Source organism: Tubulanus polymorphus, chromosome 7 (assembly GCF_964204645.1).
Source record: "Tubulanus polymorphus chromosome 7, tnTubPoly1.2, whole genome shotgun sequence".
In the NCBI taxonomy this organism is placed as follows: Eukaryota; Metazoa; Nemertea; class Palaeonemertea; order Tubulaniformes; family Tubulanidae; genus Tubulanus; species Tubulanus polymorphus.
Window position 1 is genome coordinate 9,277,440 of NC_134031.1, and position 15,392 is coordinate 9,292,831.

The 15,392-nt window shown below is 36.5% G+C and overlaps 1 protein-coding gene across 8 annotated transcripts in view; it reads left to right on the plus strand.

Annotated features, from left to right (window-relative positions):
• Positions 1-15,392, plus strand: part of LOC141908312 (uncharacterized) — a 73,320-nt gene that overhangs the window by 43,130 nt on the left and 14,798 nt on the right. The window lies entirely within an intron of this gene.

Here is a 15,392-nt window from a genome sequence, read left to right on the forward strand (position 1 = left end):
ACTATCAAATTACTAATAGGTTGAATTTGTTGCAAATTTTTTAAATCTATTAAGTACTGGTCGTAGCCTCAAAATTGGGTAAGTGGCTAAAAAGCATAGGTATGTCTCTAACCATGGACATATTAGACTGTATGTCTAATGAATGCTGATCATGTTCTTTAGGCCCCGCTTACACTGTACATTATCGATTTTATCATTCAATAACCAAGGTTTGCCCCAGTGCCGATCCCTTTTTCCGACTAGATTAAGCTTGACTTCTGCTGCAGGTAACTGGCAGCCAGCGTGAACGGTACCGTAAGATAAAATCAGATAGAATTGTGTGCAAAAAGTGGGATTCGATGCTAACTCTGTGCATCGATTGGTTCCGTGCCTTGTGGTTTAATTGTAATTGCATAGTACTTTTTAGATAAAATTGTCACAACCAAAACAAGTTTTCATGCACATCTCGATGGCAGAATCAACAACTGGTTGATGGTGGTCATTGATTAATATAATTGGTATAAGTGGAAGTAGAAGTAGAAGTAGTTTCATATCGCTTACTACTATGTATATGTATTGCCGTTTTGTAAATAATGTGGTATGGTTTTACTTAAGCATAACGACCCCCGCTCGCAGTCTCTTAAACTGTGTCGTTAACGGTGTCAAAATAACTTTTCATAGAGACCTTGTTTCTCTTCTGAACATTCAAAATCACTAACCCTCTTCGATTCCTGGTGAGGTACGTTACATAATCTGCGGTTGTGAAGAGGTTAAAGCTTAACTGGGGCTGTGACCATGTGTGCAGGCGGGCCCAGTATCATATGGTACCATCATGGTACCTGCGCTTGTTTTGTAAGACCAATCGGTTGTGAAATTGTAGATCATAACATGTTCAGTGATTCAGCTGCGTTTAATTTTCTGAATATACCAAGGAACATTGGAAATTAAGATGAATGGTAGAGCATTCCAGTACCTTCCCACGCGGGTATGGTGTCCCTAGACTTCTTTTTTAAAACAAACCACCCGAAAAGTGCATGATGAGATGCCCTAGTTAGTTACCTAATCGTTGGTGGTCAGCTTTTTATGACGTTCGGGATGACAAACGCCAAAACACGGTTGAAAAAAGTAACACTTCAAAAATATACTTTCTATTCACTTCACACCACAATTAATGGCTTAATTCACAAACTAACACAGGTACCTTTCGAAATAATCCGATGTTATGCATGTTTTGAGCGATTAATCAACATTATTTTGAGAATAGAACGATGACCACATTCAAACGTGGTGAACGGATAATAAGATAAAATCCCACTATTTACAGATTAAAAGAATTTAAAAACCAGAATTTATTTATAAATCTAAAATATATAAAGACACAACGTTTCGATCTCACCCTAGAGATCATCGTCAGGTGTGAAAAATAGACTAAACTTCTGATCTTACCTCTTTTATCGACTTCATCAACTCCCAATATCCATCTTTGAAATTCACTTTTGAATGGGAACAAAATGACCAAATTCCGTTTTTAGATGTTCTAATTCACAATAAATTTTCTCATTTGATTTTCTCAGTCTACCGTAAACCTATCAACGCCGAGGCATACCTTCTCTTCTTTTCGTTTTCTGACAAATCAATCAAAATTGGTCTCGCTCAAGGCCTCTCTCCGTGCACTACGGGTCTGCGATGAAACCTTCCTTTCGGCTGAATTTGACCATATATCCAACTCTCTTAGAAAATTGGCTTACCCTGATCACATTTTGAAAATCGCTATTTCTAAGGCTAAACGTACTTTCTTCAATTCTAAACCTCCAGAAAATAAAAAACACATTTCAGAGTTCATTGTAGTTCCGTATGTACCTGTCTTGGAAAAGTTTCGTCACTCTCTCCCTTTATTGGATAAACAAATCATTTTCACGTATGAAAACAAAATTAGTAAGACTGGTTAAAAACAATCAATCTAAACCTTTGGACTGCGGAGTATACAAAATTCCTTGTTTTGGCTGTGATAAAATTTACTTTGGAGAAACTGGTCGTGATTTAAAAACTCGATTTTCGGAACACAAAAAGGATATAATAAATCAAAAACCGGCTAGTGGCGTAGCCAATCACGTTTGGAACACTGGTCATCGTTTTAATTTTGATAAAGCCGAAATTATTCATACTTCCAGCAATTACACTAAACGCCACATAGTTGAGTCTGCCCTAATAACTCGTCACTCAGATATTAGTACCAATTTAAATAATGGCTTTTCCCCGCATAATTCCATTCTTTCTAAGTATATTACTTCATGCCTTGTCAAACACTAATTATTTACTCACTCACCAATTAACTCAATTAACCTGTCCTCCTCTGTACATATACCCCTGTTTTTAGTCTATTTCTCACACCTGACGATGATCTCTAGGGTGAGATCGAAACATCCAGTCTTTTATATATTTTAGATTTATAAATAAATTCTGGGTTTTTAAATTCTTTTAATCTGTAAATAGTGGGATTTTATCTTATTATTATTTTGAGAAATTGATTAATTTCTCCACAAATTCCGCCATTGGCAGCCATTTCTCTGTATTGCATACATTTGGCATGAAAGACAAGGTGACCTACAATTCAATATAATAGTTCAATTTAAAATTTTTGCTTACTACATTCGTCTTGGGTGTTATCCCGCGAATATTTTTGTCACAGCTTTTGTATCTATACCCTCAATGTAATGTATGCGCAATTCAATTCAATAAAATCTTTATTAATTCTGTAAAGTACAAGCTTTGTAGGATCAAACAAGTTAATAAAGATGCAACAGGACAATACAATGTTATTTACAAAACGCGACATTACATAGCATTAGCATAGCAACACACACAAAAAAGAGACCGGTAGCCCGTTATTTACACATGCAAGATGCAATACAAAACAAAGGCACAGACGGTATGGCGCACGATCATTGAAACTGAGAAGACAATACTGTATTGATTCTATTTACAGTTGAGAGGATTATTAACATATGATATTAAACCGTTAGATCAAATGGAAACAAATAGTATGACATTAAATGAAAGTAGTGTGAGGAATAGTTACATTGATCGAAATCTAAGTTTATAAGCATTCTCCTGTAAATTTTGCTACGTTGATAACTTTTTTGTTAAATTCTGCGTTATTGCTATTAAATATTTCAAACAGTTGGTGGTCATTTTTAATTACATAATTGTTTCGTTTATCCGAGTATTTGGTACAGTCTTTACAAATTTCGTTTGTCTCGTTCTAACCCAAGATGTCGCCCTTTTTCCACCATAAGACTATGAGATGACACTCTAAGTTTGCATAAACTTGATCGGTTTTCATGGGCTTGCATGGCCCATATTGCTATCGCACGGAATGATAACTTGCTTGGCGAGTTGATAACTTTCGTTAGAAACTTTCTTGGGCTCTGATATTTACACACATTTAATGCAGTGATAAAATCTAGGTTCCTTTCGTATATTGGCTATATTGGTTGTCGTTTTCATAGTTTTATGATTTTGTTTAATCGTTTTTGTTATTTCAGCAGCGCATACCAACCTTGGTTGAGCGTGCGTGATCAGTCTTGAAATCGGTATTCATGCGTGGCATAGTGCTGCCGACAATTCAATTCATTCTTTATTGACAATTAAAATTTCACAATAAAACATTTACTTTCACGTTTTTAAAAATTCTTTTAATTGTCTTTTACTTTCATTGGGTGCTTGCGTTAGCGGCCATTTGAAAAATCTCTGTATGAACATTTATATCTTTCAGTTTAAATATCTAAAACTTAAAATAAATTTTCTGTAAAATAAATTCTGAATTGAATTGAAGACTGGTTCCCTGTCTCCAAAGAGCCAGGGGGCGGTACTCTATGGTGGCAATAAACTTTATCGGATGATCGTAGTGGATTGTCATTCGAAGGAAATGCAACTTATTCTTGCTTAATGTCTATTATTTTAAAAAGAAAAATCGTGGCTCCTATCTATTTTTTGTGTTTGCTTCTCTTCACCTGAAGTCACTCGAGTTAGTCACGTTTTTTCTTTCAGTTGTAAATGTTTCTATGCAAAAACATTTCAACGCAATCCAATAAGTAATCTAGCAATTATCAACATGATGATAGATTCCGTTAAGATGACGCAACAATTTTCAAATAACAACTATCCAAAAGCTTGCACTTACTTGGTCCACGTCTACAATAAAACCATTCCGATTCCCAGTCCCCTAGTCAGTAACCTGACTGTGGTTTAGTTTCACGATCGGATATTTTCACAAACCGCAGTCAGGAATGGGAAGGTCCTTTTTCAATGAAATTTTTGTGAGTCAATTTGCCTGTCATTTCATTGTCTCTTAAGATATCCGTCTAATTTTTGTTGTAATCAACGAACAACAGATCTGAGTTTGTGTGATACCTATAACACCTCACCTGACGATCTTAATCCATGTGCAAATCGGCAGTGGAGTGAGAGTAAATTTCTGTCGATTAAACGGCGGCCATTTTGACAACGTGTGGAGGGTGCTGGCACCTGTTGACTGAAGCCAGGACCACAACACAAACTAACGAAACAAAACGACGAAATTGAAAAAATTAAGAAATCAACACTTATTCACATTTTCTTCAACCAGAATTTATTTTTTCATCATTTATTATGGAAAACACGAAGATTTGAAATATAAGTTGGAAAACTATCATTAATAAAAAGTTTCATTTCGTTTTGAAAGTTTTATATAAATCCTTGTAGGTGACCTAGTCTATCATGCCACATGAATGCAATACAGAGAAATGGCGGCCAATGGCGAAATTTGTGGAGAAATTAATTAATTTCTCAAAATAATGTTGATTAATCGCTCGAAACATACATAAAATTGGATTATTTCAAAAGGTACCTGTGTTAGTTTGTGATTTAAGCCATTAATTGTGGACTGAAGTGAATAGAAAGTATATTTTTGAAGTGTTACTTTTTTCAACCGTGTTTTGGCCCTTGTCATCCCTAACATTGGTATAAGGCCATCCGATTATAAAAAGCTTTCCACTTATGATTAGGTAACTAACTACCAGTCCCTGTGTGTAACATTTCATGTAGTGATCAGTGCTTCATCTAGCATTAAAAAAGGGCAGGGTGCTGATTTCAAATTAGGGCATTTTTGTGTGGGATTCCATCGGAGCAAGGGCATATAATAACGCACTCACGTCTGTTTTAGGGGCAAACTGCAATGTTTCCTATTGCATAGAATCGAGGTACCCCCTACTACGATTGAGGACTAGAAACGACGTTTAAATCTGATTTTGCCATGAGTGACACACTTGACCACAGTACATCCTTACACCTATGCCTGTCAATGAACAAAAGTTAATCTAGATAGGGCTTTCAAAATGATTTGGAAAACCAGTTGCAGACAAAAAAATTGCAGAAAAAAGCAATCTCAAGTAGCAAATACAGCGAAAAAGAGCCCGCAATAGTGTATAGGCCTAGTGGTTGGCAAGTAACTGTTGATAATTGGTAAGGAGTCAGCTTAAGAACACATTATTGCTATTAGGCTACTCAAACTAATTGTCTGTGCGAGTCTCTTTGTGAGTTCACCGAACAAAGTTTTTCACCTTGTATAAAAAAAGATGTGTCTAATAGTCTAGATAAAAAGATCCAGAGCATCACGATGTGTTCAAAACGAAACTCCATCGAATATACACTACCAGCTTTACAACGGCAGTCGCTAGAATGATTGGCAGTAGTTTGGAAGTCAGCCAATTTCCTGGAAACTTAAACTAGGCCACGCGTCTGAGGCACGTTTTCACACGATGCACACTGACTGCAGAACATTTGAATATAACCACTGATCACATGAGCTACTATCGTTGATATCATACGAGATATTTCATAGCTGTCGCAGAACTTACTAACAGTCGGATGCGTCGGCTTATTTTGAAAGCCCTGACTCATTATTCATGACTGACAAGGGCAGGACGGCGGACCTACGGCAAGTGATGAGGGCACAAGGGCGAGCATGGGACACATCTGAAGGGCACAAGGGCGGCTATTTTCGGGGGCGGGGCGGACCGCCCTTCTATTTTTGGCTAGATGAAGCACTGAGTGATGTAAAACAACACCGATCTCTTAGCTCTTTTAAAAGTAATCAGTTCAAAGTTCGATTAATTCTACTACTGAAATACAAAACCACAGTACAATCATGTCAGCAAGCCCATTTTTAGAATTACTTTCTTGTTATAATCTCTGATGACTGTTAAATAGTTCTCAAGTTTAAAATTACCTTTTAATCCCCTGTAAAATTTATATCGGCTATGTTAATCATCGTTAATTTGAAGTTTCCAAAAATTTACAAAACGATTTTGAAGAGCTGACTTAAGCTGATTTATGTTCCTCCCAGATTTTCCCAGATATGGGGAAGGTGATAGGAGGATAGCAAATTCTTGATTCCTGATTGGAAATTAGGGAGTCTACCCGTGGACATTTTGGTGAAATTATCTACCAATGCCTTAAGGATTAGCTTGTCATGATTTGGGGAGTTCATTTTACAGCTCCAGTATTTAGTAACAGCCAATAGAAAATCTACAAAGATCGTGAACTGGTCCCCAAGCATCAGTAATACTGGTGATTTTTTATGTAGGCCTAAGATCCTGCGAAAGAACTTCATCTGGATATTATGGCATGCCCATTTACTGTAAGCAGAATTGATTGCATCACAGTCAGTAGGTATGTCTTTCAGAATTGACAGACATGGTTGAATACCCCATACTTCAGCACCATACATGAGGATGGGTTTCAGGATACTATTAAATAGTTGGATTTGTTGGACAATTGTTAATTGATAGAAAGCGGGCATTGATAATATATTAAACATGGCTCTAGAGCCTTTCCGGTGAAGACATTCTTGGAGGTAGTTAAATTTACCGTTACAATGTAGGGCGAATCCCAGATAATTACATGATTTGCTACACTTTGATCTGATATATAGAAAAGTTCGCTATTTACAGTTCCTACCTTGTTAAACACGACAGCCGATGACTTATTAACGTTTATATCTATGCCCCAGATATCACAGTAATTGGTCAGCTTATCTAAGGAATTTTGCAGACCCTCCCTTGAGTTAGACAGGATAACCAGGTCATCTGCATACATAAGGCATGGAACCAGGTATTCTCCCAAACGTTGGGAGTTACAATCTGAGAAAATATCAGCTATATCGTTCACAAACAAATTAAAGAGGATAGGACTCAACACATTACCTTGGTGTAGCCCGATTTTTACAGGAAATGGATCGGATAATCCATTATTATTTTGAACGCATGACATTGTGTTACTATACATGTTCTTTATAACCTTGTAAAAAAGACCGTCGATGTTATTATTTATGACTTTAATAAAAAGGGCTTCATGAATTACTTTGTCAAATGCATATTTTAAGTCGATGAAAGCACAGTAGAATTTTTGTTTGGGTTTTTGGTTTACCTTTGTCAGCAGTATAAGGTTGGCATTGAGCCAATTCATGTAAAATCGCGGTACGTTTTTTCATGTGAGCATTTTTTCATTGGTTCTTGGGTTAAACGATGTATAATCGATGCGATTGAAGGCATGACGAACCTCCGTCGATGACATGGTTAACTTTGTTTAAATTCGATTGGGGGGTGTTGTCTCTACAAGCAAATGTGATTGGCTGTTTTTGGGATAAACAGGGAATTCCGGCGCTACTAAAATAGTTATGGCGAACGTTTCATTGGACTAGGTGCCGTATATGTGCGAATTTTAAATGCTCATTGCTGGTGAGAATATAATTATTTCACATATCATCATAGGTATTGTTTCATTTTAATACCCGGTGATTGTGTTGATTGAGATTGAAGTGAAGCGAAAGTTCACTACACAAGGCCTCCACGTACGCGTGAGCGCTAATATTAGACTGTTGTACACACAAACACACGCTCATACAGACAAGTATATGGTGATGCTGTAACGCTGCTTGGCGCGTGCACGTTTGGTATAATAACAGGCTGAATAAGCGTCGTAGCAGATGAGCACTGTTTTCTGTTTGATAGAATTTGTAATAAATTGTAATTTCTTGTGACCTGAAAATACTAAGCAGCAAAACTATAGGTATAGGTCGAGGTCTGAATATTGTAGTGGTAAATTCCAGGATTTAAAAAGATCTAATACTACGCCCCGGTTTTAGCTTCTGTGGCCATACATTGGAAGAGATTTCGTTTCCAGGACTCAATATTTAGCCACCCTCTGATATGTGATATCATATGAATTTTATTTGAATATTTTATATTGTGAAAAATATTTTTTGGAAAATATACAATAGTTTCCAATGCCGCGCTACTTGTACCCTACGAAATTTTGGACGTAGACCATAAACAAATGTTAATCTTTGGTCTGATTTGACTAAAAAATAATTCTTTAAGAAAGATAAAATACAATTTAAACTTCTAGAACTTTGAAGTCACGAATTAAAAAGATTTTTCAAGCAATGCCACTGCCTTACTCCAAACAACCTCTAGCTTTCAAGGTAAACCACACTTTGGCCATGGGCAATTTATTTTGAATTATTGTCAAAATGTTGTTTAAGGGTGAAGAGGTGATCAGCAGTTCGTGCTCCTGCCTTGAATCCTATCTGATTTCTAGTTAGGAGGTCGTTATTTTCTACAAATTTGGTGAGCCTATGATTGAGTACAGAGCAGAATAGTATACCAAGGCAACTAGTGATAGTAATGCCTCTATAGGTAGTAGGGTTATTTTGGTCACCTTTCTTCAGGTTCGGAGTTACAATGGCTTTGGACCATTCATTTGGAAATTGACCAGTGGTCAGGATTTTATTAAATAGTTGCACAAGGATATCTGACATTTGTGGGAAGCTACACTTCAGAAGTTCATTAGAGATAGAATCGAAACCAGTTGCTTTCCTACTCTTCATTTTGCTTAGACACGCCTCAATTTCGGAAAATCTAGTTCGTTGAAGGTCAGGTAGTTACTTTCCTCAAGATTTTAATTTTTCCTCCAAAGTTTCTTATTTGGTTCTGTTGGTTTCCTTCTGGGGAACTAAGTTGTTTATAGTGGTTATACCATTGGCCTAAATCAATATTGCTTTTGGACGAGCTAGAATCTTTTAAATTTTTGATGCCATTCCAAAAGGACTTGCTACTATTTGCAGGGTCACTACTGTTTATATCGTCTATAATCTTGTCAATATATGATTTTTTCTTTCGTCTCAGTAAATTCCTGTATTGCTTACGCTTTATGTGATACGTAGATAGGTTCTGTCTTGAAATTGCCTTAGACAGTATATTAGCTTGTTGTTTTACACTAGTTTTTGCATTTTTTCTTAGACTTATATCCCAGATGGTTACTACATGCTTGTAATGACTTTTTTGATACCAAATTGTTAAATGTTTTCACATGTTTTTAGAAGGGTTTCGAGAGAATTAAGCTTCAGACATTCTTCAATTGTATGATTTTATATTGAATTTCACCTTGTAAGAAAGCATTATTAACAAGATTTGCGCTTTGCTCAGACCATCTATATTTTGTGGGTTTCTTATGGACGTTTATATTGTTATTAGCTATAGGAACCTTGTTAGCGGTTGATGACGCCACTTCCTATTTGGTTGACAGACGTTTAAGGTCGTTTTAAAGTCAGTTAGTGAAAAGTTTCTTCAAATTCTACTTTAAAAAGGGTGTCTCCAGGTTGGGATTTAATCTGGTCAAAAATGGTGGCATAATTTTTGCTGTGCCCTCTTGAAAAAATTCCCCCGTACCGATTTCATGACATCACTCATTCATTACATCACACATCACATGCTGCCAATGATGACATAAGAAAATTTCTGAAGGCCTAAAATGGATTGAAATAGGAAATGTTCCCTTCCCATTGAGTTATATTTAAGATGCACGTTATAGTAGAATAAAAATGGTATCAAACAGAGTAATTTATGGTTGTTTTATTCCCACGTTCTCGTGGAACTATTTTGTGCGCAGTGACAAATTCTTTATCCGCGGCAGTAAGCAGTCGCAGTGAGCAGGACGCGCCATATTGTCAAAAAAGGTGAGTGATGTTGGGGATAAATGAGCAAGAACAGAAATATCCGCTAAATTTGGCTTCGAATGATATTCATTAGGCCTTATATGACACACTACTTATGTCTAGGCCTAGTTTCTACATTTGCTTCTGTTTTCCGTGCGGTAATGAACAGAGAAACTCTGTCGAATGAGGTGGGCCGGCCGTTGCATGCTTGATTCATGTGGCACGTATCGGCGGCCGCCATGATGTATCAATGCAGTTTCCCACTTCAAAAGTGGGAAAGTTGTCAAAAGATGTCATCCGATTTATTCTAACTGTACTTTTGAAGAAAGATAATAGGCATCTTATACAGTGTTGAAAGTTCCATGTAGACGCGCGTCGTAGTTTGCGAGTTATAAGCATTTGGATTACTGCCAACTTAAAGATTATTTTACGTGTGTCGCAAACATAGGCTACTCCCAATATTTTCCGCGAATTTTTGTGATCAAGGCAAATGCGTACCGTTTAATCATGCTTAATGTCTGCTGTATTTGAAGATAATCATTTTTTGTGGTGTAATCGATAAGAGTGCTTCCCTTTAAATTTCGTCGAATACTTCGTCGATAAATATGTTTCCCTAGACCCTGACCTCAAAAAGTATGAAAAGGCCAATGGAATTAAGGTTTCGGCCCAAGCCTCAAGGTATCAGTTAACCGTCATACCGGTCACGTGGATGGCCGTGTCCCTCATGAAAGTTTTCATTTTTTCATTGTTTATGTTCTTACATCCCGAAAATGCAGATAATGCACAAAAAATATAAAAGTCATTGATAAAACGTTTTTTAAATCGATATTTAACAAGATTGCCTTTGGAAGATTGGATCGCAATCTTTATGTCTTGAAATTTAGGGATTATAATCGGAATGTGACTGCCTTGTGAGCTAACATATTTTGACAGCTGAGGTAATACTAGCGCCATAACATCGAACATAAATTGAACCTGTTGCCAAATGTTACTCCCAATGTTACCATTAATCATTGGACATGTCTGTTATGTCTAGTCACTGTTGAATTGTAATAAGGCTTATATTTTTTACATTGTCCGAGTCTCTGATTCAACAGGCAAAAAAATGGTCCTATTGATAACTAAGCTAGTTTTTCTATAAACATTTTGGAGACCTAGGTACAATACTTCATAGTTTTACACATTTCTTCAGCTTCAACATTAGATACTGATGAGAGGGAAACCAGGGTGATGATAATTTATAACTACCTGACTCACTGTTAGGTATTGGCCTAATTACCAGACTCACTCACTTGGTTATGTCACTCATCAAATTATTTGTAATTACTCTTCTCACTCAGTTCTCTCTAATTAGTGTCAGTCTACCTATAAATACTGTTGTTTTTCCATTGACTAAACTCATTTACCTGTTGAAGCTTCTACACATTAGTAGCGAAAGCTCGTGCATCAAATAAATAGTTAACCTATATAGTACTAGTCGTGAAAAAATAAAAAAGTTTTCCTACCTACCCTAAAAAATTGCATATATTTTGTTTAGGCCTAACTGTGAGGCTGTTTTTTTTAACCGTTTTAAACGACATTTTCAAGCCAAAAGTGGTCCTATTTTCCCTAAATCTAGAAAAATTCCTTTGAGGAATTGTGAAATGAAATAAATTATTATTGCTTATTAGTGTTATTAGTAGTCATTTTAGTCAATGTAACGATCTGTTTTAATAATAAAATACGTGTCTGATGGGCCTATACCTACCTTCCCTACAAAGCATAGTGTAATCGCTCAAACAGTAGGTCAATGACATTCCTTCCTACCCTATTTTCCATAATGGTATAGTCCACACATGTTCTACAGACAATGTCACATTGTCTGGTTAGCCAATGAAACTGTAGGCCTACAGGCAGTGGACACGCTTCAATGAATGAATGAACGAACAAATGAATGAATGAAGTTCACTTCACAGGGACTATACTCAAAAAAGTTTCCAAAAATCCTCAAAACTACCCCCTTTGAGCTTCACGCCTGCAGTGTTCGTCTTGGCATGGATACACGCTTGTACAATATTTTCCCCAATAATGACTAATGAACATTGTATTTTAACAATCACAGAAACCCTAGATAATCTACCCTTCCGATTCTCACTTACATAGTGCTCTGCCTAAATAGAAAATACATATTTCTCCTGCCTAAATAGAAAATACATATTTCTCCTATTAGAATTAATTTCTCCCTCGATTCAGATATTTAAAATATGAATAAAAAAGTTGAATATGCATCCCAGGGGCCAGTTTTATAGACTGGTATTAATCTTTAACCCTGAGGTTAACTCAATTCATTTTCAATTGAGTTAACCCCAGGGTTAAAGTTAATACTAGTCTATAAAACCGGCCCCAGGATGGCAAAGCATAAAAAATTTAAGCCTGTGAAGGCATACTATAGAATTTCACACACGCATGATACCACTTCTGCAAATATTTGGTGTCTGTTCTCACCAATAATTTTTTCGACTTATAAATGTGTTTTCTTTTTTACAGGTCCGTACAAGGTCGATGAACTACTTTCATTATGTGTTTTTTAATTGGATTTGCATTATTTACTGGTCTAAAGGTTAGTTACATAGAATCCCTTGATTAATAAGACATCCTACTTGTTTGGATGAATTTCAAATTGCCTTATAATTCATTAATTTGCACATTTTGTAGAACTGACACGATGTAATGGTCAAGACATGAACAATGATTTTTAGGACTTTAACTGACAGTTGGCAAAATGACCACATTTCGTTAGGGCTGTGATTTTTACATGTTAACCAAAATGCTATCAATTGCTTAGATACCATAATTGACCATGCCGAGAGGAAAAAGAAAATCTGTTGAGCAGTTACAAGCAGAAAGAAAAAAGCAAAGGAGAAACAATACTATCCTTCAAGCTTCTGTTCACCAGGGTTCAGATATTTTTTCTGATGCAGCTGGAAAGCAGTGCGTTGCGTGTTGTTATGTATATCATCTCTCAGTGAATGACACTGCACCAAATTCATTACAAACAAAAGATTGGATGATATTTTGATTTTAGGATCAATTGTGTATCAGAATTTATGCATTGGTACAGTACATCAATATCTTATGGTGGAAGACCTACCATCTAGTTTCTCACTTAACAAGAGAACACTAACATTTTTGCATGATCAACCCTGTTTTGGCATTCCAAATGTTGTCATCCAAGATCCACCATGTGTAATGAAATATGAGTCCCACAATCAAAAGTTCGAAAGAGATTTTAAAACATCAAAACTATTAAGAATTTATAAAAAAACTCGAATTTTCGGTTTTATCCTAAAAACCATTCTCAAGAGTGACTGAAATTATGACATTTCACGGTATATATACCAGTAAGAACAACACACTATATTGCACATGAAAACTAGGTAATATTAACCAGAGAGGAAATGTATAGGGACAAAAGTTTATTATGAGGGGAGAAACCAAGGTTACCATTGACACAGGAATTTGAATGGGAATTTATTAAAGCCGACTCAACTATTTGACGTCGGGTAGTACTGTGAGACGGAAAAATTATACGAGAATTATTAAAATCAAATTGATGACCATTGGTATCCCAAACGTGGGTAGCCACAGCACTTTGGGGTTTTTCAAGAAAGCCATCAACTGTATCAGATGAACTTGTTTCATTATTAAATCCATGTTTAAATAGTACCGTTCTTGATGCATGTGGCGAACTTAATGAATGTTCTCTCGAAGTCAGTAGTGAAGTTTTTGCCCAAGTTTTGATTGAAAGATTTCATGATGCTATTAAACATGGTCCATTGTACATTTGCTCATCTTGTGATCAAATGTATTATCAACATTCTGTTAAAAGGGCTAAAACATTAAGAGACATTAACTCTGATCTATGTATACAGTTATTACAGTGCATTACAAGTGTTGGGGGCATTGAATGGGTTTGTCTAACATGTTTTAAGTACATATCAGCTGGAAAAATACCCCCATGCTCTATCAATAATGGGTTACAATTTCCACCAATTCCTAATGAATTAAAGGATCTCAAGCCACTTGAATTAAGACTTGTATCTCCTAGACGTATCGGCCCCACTCCGCGCGGTTGCGCCACCGCCCGGGATTTACGCGAAGCAGCAGAACACAAACACGGCCACTCTCTCAATTTTCAATGATAGAAATCGTGTGTGCATTTCAATTATTTCGGCTGTTAGGGTTTTAAGGCACAATATAAGTTGATAATGTGATATAGCGATGTTAATTAATGATAATTCCGCAGTGAAGCTAGTCATGAACGGTGCCGATTGAGTGTACAGCTGCCAAAAACACTGAAATGCGCGTAGTTGCGTAACTATTTGCAGTGAATTGCAGACGAAACATGAAGCCTTAACGGCCGTTTAAAAAAAATTATACCAATCGCAATTGTAAAATAAAAATGAGATAGAACCTAAGTTAAAATTCTGGCCATTTCTAAAATGTTATTAATTATTATTACTAATTTTAAGTCAGTGCGGAATGTTTAATTTTCCAACAATAATGAAGGGTGGTAGGTAGTCATGCAATTCAAGTCATCATTTATTACACGTTACTTCCGTGTTGTTGAAAATCTCGCGAGTCCTGGACTAAACCCCAATGAACAATGTGATCTGTGTGCTGGCCACAAATGCACACAGATCACACTACACTACCCATTACACACTCCAGTACCCACAGCTTTCATATATCCATCCATATATTTAGTGGCTTTCTTCCTGGATTGCCATTCATGAAAATTCAAGAGGCATCTTGTGGTCGTCAGTTTAAGCTGAAAGGTAATATTGTGAATGTACCTGCAGACATTGTCCAGACTGTTACATCATTACCAAGGATGGAGCATGATGATGCTACAATAAAAATACAGCTCAAGAGAAAACTTCAATATAGATTGCCAGAAGCCACAGAGAACGTACGGCCTGAGCGTGTATGAAAAGCTGCCGAATGGTTATTTTCAAATGGAGACTGTTATAAACTTATTGGTATTCAATATGATAGAGAATGGGACATCATTCCAAATGAGACAGAAACAGATATAAGCGTAACAGACACCAGTCAGCCTGACCTATCTTTAAACGACAATAAGGATGATTCTGAAGATATAGCTGGCATTTGTGACACATTGTTGACTGCACCTGACTTCCTTGAGGACACTGAGCGGGGACTTGTCTACAACTTGGCTCCAGGTGAAGGGAATAGACCTAAAAGTATATTTCAAGACAAATATGCGGAAGAATTAGCATTCCCTGGTATATTTTGCGGCCAAGCTCGAAAGTTAGATGAACTCTCTCAAACACAAGTGTTTTACAGTGAGCTCTGTAAATCTGAGGTACGACGT